Below are 12,622 nucleotides of genomic sequence, written 5' to 3'. Positions count from 1 at the left end.
CCAAAAATAAATTAAAAACGTTGAAAAAATTTAAAAAAAATAAACAAACATTAAAAAAAAGTTATCACGTCTTTCCCATTTTTAAACTCTCACAACGGCTTCAACCTGGTAAGTAACCTCATAATTAAGCGAGTGAATTTTTCAAACCAGGCGTGTTAACCTCTGTGGTGGTTAATTTTGTCAGTGTGTCCAGATGTGTGGCCATTATTCAGGATGTTTGTGTGAGGGTATTTTTGGATCAGCTTAACATTTAAGCCAGGGAACTAGAAGTAAAGCAGATTGCCCTTCATAATGTGGGTAGGACTCATGCAACCGGTTAAACAACTGAATAGAACAAAGACCGACCTCCCCTAGCAAGAGGGAAGTCCGCCAGCAGACAGCTTTCAGACTTGAACTACAATATTGACTCTTCCTGGGTCTCCAGAGTGTCCGTTCACCCTGCAGATTTTGGATCTGATACCCTTTATAACCACAGGAACCAATTTCTTGAAACAAATCTCTCTCTCTCCCCATAGGTTCTGTTTATCTAGAGATCCCTGACTAATACAACCTGGTTTCGTAAATACCACCAAAACCATAGACTTCTTGTTTGGAAGTTTTTGTCTTGGTTCATAACTACAAATAGGATTTTCATTTAACGTATTTCCTGTGCCACTTCTTAATAATAGACAATGTACCCCTAATACCCAGCATTTACATAGTGGCTGTAAAGCTCATAGCAAGGTGGCAGTTCTCAGCGGTTTTGCAAGGAGGACGGGAACAGGAGCCATTACATGGCTCATCAGTTATCTGTTGCAAAGAAGCTGTGCTCATCAGCGCAGAAGTAAATCTTTCATTACTGGAAAATGTGAATCAACTCAAGTGAAACAGGGTTCTGTCAGCTTATAAAACTTAATTATGTTTCTAACTCCATAAATTCATCCAAGTAAAGACGTTTGAAAACACCTAACTTCCAGTTTGAACCGACAGAGAATTAATGGCAAGAATGCAAACGTACACAACACCTTAAAAAATTTCTGAATTTCTTAACTGTGTCCTTCCAGCACGAGCGTGAGCTTTACATTTTTGTGTCCACTCGGCATCAGAATCGCCCCATTTCCTCTCATATGACCAGCTGCAGAAAATTCTCGACTTTCAGAATAAGAACATTGCCCCCATCACCCCACCCCCACCAAACAAGAGAATATGGAGTGGGAGAAATCGGTGCGTGGCTTAAGTTTTTCACCCTTGTAGAGTTAAGAAAAACACTTCAGCATGAGGACAAAGCTCCCTTGTTTAAGAGCCTCCCCAGCTGCACTTCAACTAAATATATCCTGGGCAGAATGTTTTCATTTCTCCACCCCTCTCCTGGAGCCAATCACACGGTGACAAACAGCTCAGAGGCCCCCGGGGACTGGCACAGCGGAGGTGAGGCCTCGGTTACAGGCTTCACCTTCCTTTCCCGGGCTGGCCTACTCTGTGGCCGCCCCGCTTCCCCCAGAGGCTGCAGGGAGCACAAGGCAGGCTCAGGGAGGCAGGGAGGAGGCCTGCAGGGGTTAACTCGGAGGCCTCTGCCTGGAATTCAGGCACCACCTGGGCTGACAGCATGAATGACTCATTGTTTCCCCTCTGAACAGTCTGAGGAGTGCTTCTAGGTTGTCAATAACCGAGGCAAAGTAAAATTGTTGCTTCCCTTTCAACATAACCAATTTTCTAAAACTGAATATAGAACTGGAAATCTGGAGAGTGTGTTTCTTCTGCAGCAACCGTAGCCAAGGTTACTGCTTTGAGTTGGTCTGCAGGGACAAAGGATTTAAATTTATGGTCTACAAACAGAAAGAGGCCTAAAGCCAGGGGTCCTTTCATTTACAGCTGTGTGACAGGTCCTATAACACAAAGCAAAGTTGGTTTAAACCTCTAGTCTGCCTAAACCTGTGCTCTGACCGGATTCAGTACTAGATTTGTATGACTCATGCATTGTATAAAGGGAAATTTTGACTGATCATTTCCCAGAGCCAAATTGAAGATGCACATGCACGGAAGCCCACAGATGAGTCTTCCGCACCCCTATTTCTAAAGTAGCATGTTAACAGTAATGCCCCACCTCGGATTGTCCTGTATGGCACCCTTCTTTGATGTCAGCGAGTTTTATGCTCCTTGGGAAACTGGATTGGTAGATTTTTCTGGACTGTGGGATCTCTTGCTTTCCGTAAGTATAAATTTAGCCCCAAAACTTGAGAGCCTGACTATACAGACATTGTACTACTTTTCTGCGTTTGGGTCACACGCAACACATTTTGAACTCTTGTTTCCATGGTCCTTTCCATTTCCTTATCTACAGTTTAGGTATCTCCAGGAAAATGGTCAAAAGGAAGACATAGAAAGACAAGAAAAAAGTCCTGTGCAGATTTAGGTTCTAGGCTCCAAGTCAAATCTGGGAGGTTAGCACACAGCAGAGGGTTTTCCTCATCAAATTAAGTAACGGCCCTGAATAGATTCCAAGTCAGTTTGACTTAGAATAAGGAAACGAACAGTTGGTGTTGAAGAAAAGGGAATATGCATGGGATGTGAAGATTAAATTGGGTGATTAATAAAATGGCAGAGATGCCGTCATTGTGATCACCATCAGTCAGTTTACATATCCTTCAAATCACCGCAGCAATAGGAGACTGGTTTGGTTTTGGCTGGTTTCCTGTGATATATACAGGGCTACTCCATACCATGGATGGAAACTCATGCAGATTCTGCATTGGAAAGAATCAAAATAACAAAAAATAATTGCCCTCTCTTTCAAACCAATGCTATAATTTGGCAAATTGAGTATCTTTCTTTGATTGTCAGTATCCTTTAAAAAAAATTTTTTTTAATGTTTATTCATTTTTGAGACAGAGAGAGAGAGAGAAAGAGATGGGAAAAAAACAAACAAACAAACCCTGACCTAAAAAGAAAAAGGAACGTGGCAGGCACACTCGAGATTCTTAGGTTAGCCCTTCTCCATTTGTCCGAAGGCCAGTCCTCCCTCCCCCTCTTCCTTGGCTTGTTTGTCTCTCTCAGCCATGGGCACAAATGCGGAAGCTGTAAGATTATCAATTGCTCGGGGCTCAGATCTTTGGAGAAACTGTCTCTCCTGAGCTCATCAATGTAAATAAACCTCCGATCCTCCAAGATCTCCGCTCCAAGAGTGCCGCTTGGTTCTTCTGTCAGTGATTTAGCCTGGTTCCCCAACCGGGAAACCCAACCCCGCTGGCTCCTTGTTGCCACTGGTCTGGGACAATGGTGGGGTGGTGATGGAACGGGGAATCTCAGAGGAAAAGGGTGTTCCTGCCAGGTTGTTCGGCAGCTTCCAAACCCTATTGCCTCCGTCTGACCCCGCTCCGTCTTTCCACCGGACTCGAAGAGACTTAGCAGGTGAGGGCCTGGACCCGACGATGGAACTGGTAAGATACTATGCCCCAATTCAGTCAAGCCTGCCCATAGGGGTAGAAGGGGGACCTGATCACTCCTCGGAGACCTCAGAGACCTCACAAGTAGGAATTCTGTGGGAGGGAATGTAATAACCTCTGGTGTGTATGTGAGTGTGAGTGTGCAACTCGGTCTGGCTTGCCTGCCGAGTTCGACTTTATGGCTCCACAGATGGGCACCCTTAAGGTCTCCAGAAGTCTACAGAGTCTGATTGGGCTCTCCTGCGTCATGATGAAAGGCATATGGTCCAGGGCGGCATGAGAAATAGGCTCCGACTGTAAGTCACAAAGCTGAGTCCACTACGGCTAAGCCTCAACAAAGCTCCTTCCGGACGCGGCCAGTCAAGCATCTGGTCTCCTCGTTTGAAGGGACCACCCTCCCTTTGTCTGTCTTCGCGCCACCAGACATAGGGAGACTCAGAAATGGGATCAAAACAGAATAAGCCCACAGTCCTCTAGACTATGCTCAAAAATTTCAAAAAGGGGTTCTTAAATGATTATGGAATGAGGATAATGCCAGGAAAGTTAAGGACCCTACATGAGTTAGAATGGCCTACGTTCAGTGTAGGATGGCCCTTAGAAGGGACGTTAGATGTCCAAATAACCCAACGAGTCTAGCTGGTAGTCACCAGGGATCCAGGTCACCCTGACCAATTCCCACACATCTACTCTTAGCTGGAAATTGCCCATACCCACCCCCCCCACCCCCCCCCCGCCCCTTGGGTGCGATTCACCCATAGCAAACAGGGCCAGGCAAGGGTCCTAGCCACCTCATCCGAAAAACCAAAGACACAACAGAGGCTCAGCTCTCCTCTAGTGTTGGCCGATGACCCAGAGGACGATCCTGTCCTTCCCCCACCCTATGACCCACCAAGGCCTACAGCTCCCTGTAGCTGCCCAGGGACCTGACACCCATCCACCTTTCGGCTCTCCTCCTCCCCCCACTCTGCCCCCTGGGTGCTGAGGATTCACTCGCACCTGGGGGGGGAGGGGGGGACAGACTACGCCCCCGACCTGGTCCTAGCGCCCTCCAGATGCCGGTACAGGAGATGCGGGAACCGAGAGGCAAAATGAAGACGGAGCAATCCAGCCCGGCTGTTCCATGACGTGTTATCAGCCTTTCTCCACCACTGACCTCCTCAACCAGAAACACGACACCCCGTCCTACTCTGAGAAACCACAGGCAATGGTGGATCTGATGGAGTCCCTCTTCCAGACTCAGCGGCCAACTTGGGAAGACTGCCAACAGCTATTCTGTACCCTGATTAACAGAGAAGAGAGGAGGGTGATGAAGGAGGCCCGGCGATACCTAGAGGAGCATGCCCCCGCGGGAATCATTGACCCTGTTGCCTGGGCTAGGGCGGCCGCTCCCAAAGAAAACCCAGCCTGGGACTTCACCACGGACGACGGACAGGCCCACATCCGCTGATACCAGGAAACCCTCCTCTGGGGAATCCGAGCAGGGGCCAAGAAACCCATGAACATGACCAAGACATCATCAGTCACCCCACGACCAGGGGAGTCCCCCGGGGACTACTACGAAAGACTTTATGAAGCCCACCGGGTCTACACTCCATTCGACCCTGAGGCACAGGAAAGCCAACAAATGGTAAATCCCTCCTTTGTGGCTCAGGCCCCCCCAGACATCCCGAGGAAGCTTCAGAAACTAGAAGGCTTTGCTGGTACGAATATCACTCAGCTAACAGAGGTCGCCAAAAGGGTCTACGTAAACAGGGAGGTCACAGTCGAAAGGGAAGCTGAAAAGAAATTAAAAAAAAAGGTCACCCTCCTCACTGCTACCCTAAACGAAAAGGATAATACAAAGATGGGGAAGCCTCAACCACCAAAAGGGGGGAAGCCCAGAGCCCCCTTGGTGAAAGATCAATGTGCCTATTGTAAGGAAAAGGGACACTGGAAAAATGACTGCCCTAACCATAAGGGGACCCAAAAGCCTAGCTGATACAAGGAAGAACCCCAAGAAGGAGACCTCATCGGCCTCACAGAAATAGACTCAGACTGAGGGGGACCAGGCTCTCTCTCTTGGCCCCCACGAGCCCACGATCAGAACGAAAGTGGGGGACCAAACAGTGACTTTTATGGTTAACACTGGAGCTGAGCACTCAGTCGTCACTTCCCCAGTGGCCTCTTTCAGCCAAAGACTGCAACCATCCTTGGGGCTACTGAGACGTGGGCAGTACAACAGCCTTTCTGTCAGGCTCAACAATGTGAACTCTGGGGCCACAAGGTCTGACATGAGTTTCTCTACCTACCAGATTGCCCTATTCCCCTCCTGAGCTGAGATTTACTTTCCAAGCCTGGGGCTCGAATAACTTTTGAGCCCACGGGACACACCAGCCTCCGATTAAACCCAAAGCAGGAAGAGACCCTGATGTTAACAATCACCATGCCGAGAGAAGAATGGAGACTCTTCTGTGCCCAGACCTGACCCTGTAGCCCGCCAGAGTTTAGGCTTGCCTTCCCTTCTGTGTGGGCTGAAGGTAACCCACCTGGACTAGCCCGAAATCAGGCCCCTCTATCACTGTTGAACTCGTCCCGGAAGCCCAGCCTCAGAGGCAGAGGCAGTACCCACTTCCACAAGAAGCTAAGATGGTCATCCAAGAGCATCTGGTCAAACTGAAAGAGGCGGGTATCCTAGTTAAATGCCATTCAGCTCGGAATATCCCATTCTTGCCAGTCAAGAAGCCAGGAGGAAGATACTGACCGGTTCAAGACCTATGGGCCATCAACAACATAACTATTTCTCTGCATTCAGTGGTTCCGAACCCATACGTGCTCCTCAGCCAAATTCCAGGATCAGCCAGATGGTTCACTTGCCTGGATCTAAAAGGATGCCTTCTGTCTCAGCCTAGTTTCCCAGAGCTAACCACTGTTTGCTTTTGAATGGACTGAACCCAATACAGGACATCAAATGCAACTCACTTGGACCCACCTTCCACAAGGGTTCAAAACCTCACCAACCCTCTTCGGGGAGGCGCTGGCTGCAGACCTTGCCAACTTTCCAAGAGAAGCCACGAGATGCACCCTCCTCCAGTATGTAGATGACCTCCTCCTTGCCAGCGACACCCAAGAAAACTGCACAGGAGGCACAAAGGCCCTCCTGCAGCTCCTGTCAGACTCGGAGTACCGAGTCTCATGGAAGAAGGCACAGATCTACCAGCAGCAGGTCCCATACTGAGGTTTCCTCCTCACCCAGGGAAAGAGAGAACTAGGGCTGGAAAGGAAGAAGGTCATCATCTCTTTGCCACAGCCCCAAACAAAGAAGGGCCTGCAGGAATTCCTGGGAGGCTGCAGGATTATGCCACATCTGGATCCCTGGGTTCTCAGCAGTGGCAAGACCCCTCTATGATCTATTAGGGGGAACAGATCAAAAGCCCCCTGTGTGGACTGAGGAAGCGAGAACAGCCTTCACAGAAATAAAGACAGCTATAAGGCCGGCTCCATCTCTGGGCCTCCCAGACACAGAAAAGCCCTTCAATCTCTTTGTACATGAAAAAGACAAAATAGCACTCAGGGTACTCACTCAGACTGTAGGACCTTGGCCACAGCCAGGTGCATACCTGTCAAAGAAACTGGATCCTGTTGCCGCAGGGTGGCCACTATGTCTTAGGGCACTAGCGGCCACAGTCCTACTCATTAAGAAAGCAGACAAACTTACCCTGGGGCAAGGACTTAATGTCAAGGTCCCACACACAGTTATGTCCCTCATGAACACACAGGGGCACTGCTTCCTCTCCAACTCTTGGCTAACATGATACCAAGGGCTCCTCTGTGAAAACCCGTGGGTCACCCTCGAAACAGTAAGGACATTAAACCCAGCAACTTTCCTCCCCACGGAAGAGGGGGAACCCGACCATGACTGTTCCAAAGTAACAGATGAGGTCTATGCTAGCTGCCCAGATCTACGGGATCAAGCTATAAAAAATCCGGAGCTCACCCTGTTTAATGACGGTAGGGGTTACTTACAGGAAGGTGCCCAAAAAGCAGGTTATGTAGTGACCACAACTACTGAAGTCTTAGAAGCCAAGACATTACCTGAAGGGTGGTCAGCACAACGAGCTGAACTATATGCCTTAGTCCGAGCTCTCACCCTCAGTGAAGGCAAACGAGCGAACATTTACACTGACTCTCGATATGCCTTTGTTACTGTACCTGTACGTGGGGCCATCTATAAGGAAAGGGCGCTCCTTACTGCCACAGGGAAAGCTATCAAAAACAAGAAAGAAATACTAAAACTCCTTGACGCCATCTGGCTTCCAAAGGAAACAGCAATCCTCCACTTTAAGGGACACTGGAAGGTAGACTACCCCACAGTGTGGGGAAAGCGCCTGGTAGATGAAGCAACCAAGGCCACAGCCGGCAAAGACACAGATAGGCCTGCAAGGACCCTGATGTCTCCAGTGAAAACCCGTCCACCCAGTTACATTGGAGAAGAAAGAAAATGGGCCGTGGCAGAAGGGGCCACCCTGACTGAGGAGGTATGATGGTTATGCCAGATGGATGTGTCTTTGTTCCATCAGCAACAGGGGGACACCTAGTCAAGGAGTATCACCAACTTGCTCATCTAGGAAAGACTGCATTAGAGGCCCTCCTCAAATAACACTACTACATCAGCCAATGGCCAGCGCTATGCAAAGCTACCAGTGAACAATGCATAATATGTGCTAAAAACAATGCTCAGTCTGCACCATGGCCCCCGCCAGGTGTCCAAAGAATAGGAGCTAACCCGCTTTGAAGGTCTAGAGATAGACTTCACAGACGTGCGGCCAAGAAAGGGGTTCAGATACCTCCTGGTGATAATGTGCACATACTCTGGATGGGTTGAAGCCTTCCCGACCAGGACGGAATGAAGCCAAGACTTGGCTAAAGTCCTCCTGCGGGAAATCGTGCCCCGGTTGGGCCTGCCCTTAACAAGTCACAGTGACAATGGGCCCGCATTTGTGGCGGATATTATGCAGACCTTGACTAAGTCTCTCAACATTACCTGGGGACTCCACACCGCTTACTGGCCCCAGAGCTCAGGAAAAGTAGAGCAGATGAATTGCACCCTCAGAGAAACCTTAGCAAGTTCCTGTCAAGAGACTAGCCTCCCGTGGCCAGATTTACTGCCCTTAGCTCTAGCATGCTTGCTGCACACCTGGGACATTAGGTTTCTCCCCCTTCGAGTTAATATATGGGTGGCCTCCCTCATGCCTGGGAAATCTTTCAGGAAACTTACATCAGGTTGGGGATAAAGGAATAAGTGAACAGCTTCAGGCACTGGAGACCACCTTAAATGAGTTACAAAGATATATTATAGAGAGAGCCCCAATTCTCCTAGGGTCCCTAGTACATCCCTTCTTGCTAAGAGGCTCAGTCTGGGTCAAGGACTGGAAAAAGAAACCTCTTAAACCACAGTGGACTGGGCCACACATTGTTATCTTAACCACCCTTACCACCCTTAAGGTTTCAGGCATCACCCCATGGGTTTATCATTCCAGGGTCTCAAGAGAGCCAGTCCTGAGGAGTCTCTGACCTGGAGAGCTGACCCAGACCCAGTAGACCTGCTCAAACTAACCCTCTGGAAGACTCCAACTCCTGAGACCTTCAGCCCTGCTCCAGCCATGTCCCAGAAGCTGGCTGGTCTAAGCCTGGCCGAAGCCTGAGGATTCGACGGATTAATTGGACCATCCTTAACACCCCTGTTCAAGCAACTCTGTCAACCCCTGCCTCTTGCCTTGCTTCTTGCCATCGGACTAGCAGAGGTTGCCTCAACAGATTGGACATGGGTCAAAAAGCTTATGTTGGGTCTCACCTACCTCCTCTGGATGGGAGGGCTATTATGTATTCCTTAGATCTTATGCTAACCTCTCTCACCCTCACAATTATTGCATACCCACAATGTCCTGAGGATTGTTATAAGATGGTAACAAGAGGAAAGTCAGAGAAAACAAAAGCATTCAGCTCCCTCACCTCAATAGAAAATGTTACAAGGCTGGGTGGGGGGGCGGGGCTTTGTTTGCCAGTCACAGGACGCTGGGTCACGTAAATTTTGGGCCACAGAGATTATCAAAACAGATGGACTCTGCAAAAACAAGGGCCTTACAAAAGGGAAGAAAGCCTGCTTTACTTACCTTCCCCTGTTGGGAATGTCAGATGGGGGAGGAATGCAGGATAAGGCCCTTCAAAAGGTTATAAAAAATACACAGGCCAAGCTGGTACAGCCATAAAGGCGACCACTCCAACACCCTACTGGGGCCTAAACCTCTCGGCCCTTAATCAAATGATTTCTGATTTCCCACTCTCTGGCGCTGGCCAACACCACCTACCAGGTCCTCCATGGCATAAACACCATCCAGATTTGCTGGATGCGTTTGCCTCTCCCCTGGAAGGGCTTACTTAGCCACTCCTGTCCCCTGGGACTGGGAAGCTCCTGAAAATCTCACAACAAATGCTACTGTCTTAATTGGGCCCTTGGCTACAGGGGTCCTTCTCACAAATGCTGTTAATCTAACTTGGATACTCCCTGAGGATACAGACGGGACCTCCCTATGCAGGAAAAACCTAACCACAGATAAAAATGAAACCCTATGCTCACCTCCCGGGGTTTTCTGCCTATGCTCCAATTCAGCCTATCAATGCTTAGAGGCCAACTGGACTCAGATGCGCTAGTCTTCCTACACCCCCCACCCCCACCCCAGATATCTGTATACACTGAAGGCCAATTCCTGGCAGCCTTTAGCCCTAAGCCCCAGGCTAAACCAGGAGTCCGGCTACCTGTCCTAAGACAAATAGGAATTGCTACAGGGATAGGAACCGGGAGACGAGGCATAGACTCTTCTGTAGGACTATACCACAAGCTATCCCAGGAACTAAATGAGGATGTGGAGCGGGTCGCTGACTCCCTGGTGACCTTACAAAATCAAATAAGCTCCCTGGCAGCAGTAGCCCTCCAAAATAGGTGAGTCCTCAATCTCCTTACTGCAGGAAAGATAGGCACTTGCATCTTTCTAGGAGAGGAATGCTGTTATTTTGTAAACCAATTAGGAGTAATCAAAACTAAAGTCAGGGAACTGACAGAAAGAATTCAACGCAGACAACAAAAGGGTAACAGTCTTTGAAAAGGATGGGATTTTGCAAGTTGGACACCTTGCTCCCTGCCCTGGCAGGACCACTCCTTTCCATAACCTTGCTCGTAACCATTGGCCCACGCATCCTAAACACCCTGGCGTGCTTCATTGAAAAGACTGCCACATGCCAAACTGCAGCGTGTATTTCAGCCCTTCAAGGATATCAATCGATAAGACAGAAAGATGACGCCTACTAAAAGGAAGATTTTTAAAGGCATCAAAGTGGGCGAATGATGCGGGGGGGAAAAACAAAACCCTGACCTAAAAAGAAAAAGGAATGTGGCAGGCACACTCGAGATTCTTAGGTTAGCCCTTCTCCATTTGTCCGAAGGCCAGTCCTCCCTCCCCCTCTTCCTTGGCTTGTTTGTCTCTCTCAGCCATGGGCACAAATGCGGAAGCTGTAAGATTATCAATTGCTCGGGGCTCAGATCTTTGGAGAAACTGTCTCCCCTGAGCCCATCAATGTAAATAAATCTCCGATCCTCCAAGATCTCTGCTCCAGGAGTGCCGCTTGGTTCTTCCGTCAGTGATCCAGGCTGGCTCTGTAACAGGGGAGGGGCAGAGAGAGAGGGAGACGCAAAATCTGAAGCGGGCTCCAGGCTCTGAGCTGTCAGCACAGAGCCCAACGCGAGGCTCAAACCCACACACCGAAAGATCATGCCCTGAGCCAAAGTCAGATGCTTAACCAATCGAGCCACCTAGGCAGCCGATTGGCAGTATCCTTAAAATAAAGCGAGGGATCAAAATACTTGTGCTGCTACCTTTGTTGAGGCTAACGAGAATCTGCAAAGATTCAATATTTCTCCGTTTTTGTAGACAGGACACAGTTATTACAGCATGCTTAGAGAAACAGCAATAATCAAAGCTTCAGTTTCTCACATCAAGCCACAAGTAAACGTGTAGTTCTCTGAATAAGCCTGTTTTTACATCACATACAAGGAATCTATTTGCCAACGAACTTCCTTAGCTACTAAAGATTGTGTGGTCCTTGTGCCAACAACATAATCGAGCATGACTGTTGAAATATCTGGAGGACTGTGATCAGATGGCAGAATAAACAAACCCTACTACGTGCTCTGGATTTTCTAACACAGAATGAAATGTGAATTTCTGGGCAGCTTTCTAGGTGCGGAAAGAGGCAATTTATTTCCATTTTCTCAGCAGCAGAGCCACCTTACCCAAACCTTACAGTGTCTTTTCAAGAAATCACGGAGTCTTTTCAAGAAATCACAGGTCTCAGGACTCCAACTTTGCTTTTAGGTCCTTTCTATTGGGTGGTGGGTTCTTTTGGGTTTTCTCAAGTCCAAAAGAAACGCAACTTGCATAGCCGATTGCTTTTTCTCCAAGTGCATAGAAGTCTTTCACAACGAGTGTTAACAAATGTAAAATTCTCTAACGCACCCTTCTCCTTTAGACACCCCTCCCCAATTGCTGTATAGCCTTCACTTGTTTTTAAGTGGGCCTAACAGGAACACTGGAGGTTCTTAAAGACAGCATATGTCAGAATTAACTGTGAGGCTTTTCCTAACAGAGCCCACTACCAACCACTGCCCAGTAGCTCCACACATTTGAAAAGGACAGGTACGGCCAGGCAAGACAATAACTTAATGGCTTTTAAATCCAGGCAAGGAAAAGGAGACAGGTGACTTGAGCTTCATTTTATGATGTCATAGCACGTTCAGGGCAGAAAGGAGTACTTTGCATTATCATTCCATTTTATCATTCCATTTTATCATTCCAACTTAATAATGCCATTAAAGGACAGCAAACACTCAAGGTGTTCAGAAAGATTCCCTACTCCCTTTAAACCAGATAGGATGCCCGTTCAAACAATGTAAATCTAAGCTATGACAATTTAGGAGGAAATGATAATTAAAAATCCTCCCTTGAAAACAAAAGCTCTATTAAGCAATGTTTGAAACTTCTTAAGTAAGGTTTTGTTATCTTGATCAGTTTTACGTGACACAGAACATCAATATTCTACTTTGTACGCACATCACATCGGTGATTCTTATCTCACTGGTGTTTAGAGAGAAAAGTTAGTATTTATTTAGA

General features: G+C 48.1%; 1 long non-coding RNA gene across 2 annotated transcripts in view; it reads right to left on the bottom strand.

The window, feature by feature from the left end:
- LOC132668739 (uncharacterized) overlaps positions 1 to 12,622 on the bottom strand; it is a 40,942-nt gene that overhangs the window by 24,257 nt on the left and 4,063 nt on the right. The window contains exon 3 of one of the 2 annotated variants that reach the window (XR_009605736.3): positions 10,762 to 11,109. The exons of the other annotated variant lie outside the window; for it this stretch is intronic. This is a non-coding gene — a long non-coding RNA (uncharacterized LOC132668739). Of the gene's footprint in view, positions 1 to 10,761; positions 11,110 to 12,622 lie in introns of those variants that run through there. 2 annotated transcript variants of the gene reach the window in all.

The sequence above is a fragment of the Panthera onca genome, chromosome B3 (genome assembly GCF_046562875.1).
Source record: "Panthera onca isolate mPanOnc1 chromosome B3, mPanOnc1 haplotype 2, whole genome shotgun sequence".
NCBI classification, from domain to species: Eukaryota; Metazoa; Chordata; class Mammalia; order Carnivora; family Felidae; genus Panthera; species Panthera onca.
The sequence above is the reverse complement of the archived record's forward strand: the minus strand, read 5'-3'. Positions and strand labels throughout refer to the sequence as shown.